Below are 1,098 nucleotides of genomic sequence, written 5' to 3'. Positions count from 1 at the left end.
CTGAGGTAGATTCGTTTCATGTTCTTTGTCAGGAGCATTGCTCAAATTTACCAAGAAAATCCTACATTTTTCTCAGTGATACAGGGCTACTACAATTAATCTCGTGTCGATATATTGATATAAAATAAAGTGTTTATTTAGTAAAGAAAAAATGATGGGTTTAGAAATTAACTGAGCTTTATTAAAAGAAGCATTATTGTTCTCTAACCGATTTATTTCCATGGAATGAATATCCTAAATTTCTATTTTGTGATATGTTGGTGTTTAAAGCATCTAAAGAAATTGAACATTACATTTTGAATGGGTTTCTCTTTAGGCTTTTCATTAATCTGAACGTGGATTTCTCTTAAGCACTCCTAACTTAAGTTTAAGCAACACACATTGACCGATTCTGTTTGCAGAATTATGCAATATGTAGGTTTTTGTTTGTTTGGTTTTTTTTAGCAACTGATTTGTAAAATATTATTTGGTTAATGTTATGATTATTGGATTGGTGATTAGTCATTTCATTATTCTTCTGTTGTGCAGGATCTGAATCTGCCTCAAGGTTTAGCTTTAAGATTTTCAGTATTTGGTGCATACTATTCCACATTCAATACTTAACAGAGATATTCAGGGAACCCGTGACTCTCAAATTATAAGTCAACATCAAACATCGCTTTGGGTTAACAGAACTGGCAATGCAAAGCGTCTGTTCTTCTTTCTCTACAGCATTGTGCATTTTTCATGCAAACGTAAACATCAGTTCCAAGATTTATGTTGTCCCTGACAGCTCATGAGGAAGACACCTGCTGTATAAGGTCTTGCATGCTCACATAATAAGTGCTTGCCATTATTTATCACAAGTGTTTATTTTCCTAAAATGGCACTTTGTTTCCTCGCCCCCCTGGAACAATCTAATAAACACCATGCACTGCTGCTCAGCTGTTGCATATTGGAGCACTGTAATAACTCTGAAGCCCAGGCTTCAAACAATCATTGAATATATATATTATATATTAGAACTTTGCCATGAACCAGCTTCTAGCAGAATTGAGAGAAAGTCATTTATAACTTCTTTCATCTTAGAGATGAAGCTGCTAAATAAAAGGGCAGAGA

Source organism: Acipenser ruthenus, chromosome 18 (genome assembly GCF_902713425.1).
Source record: "Acipenser ruthenus chromosome 18, fAciRut3.2 maternal haplotype, whole genome shotgun sequence".
Taxonomy (NCBI): Eukaryota; Metazoa; Chordata; class Actinopteri; order Acipenseriformes; family Acipenseridae; genus Acipenser; species Acipenser ruthenus.
The sequence above is the reverse complement of the archived record's forward strand: the minus strand, read 5'-3'. Positions refer to the sequence as shown.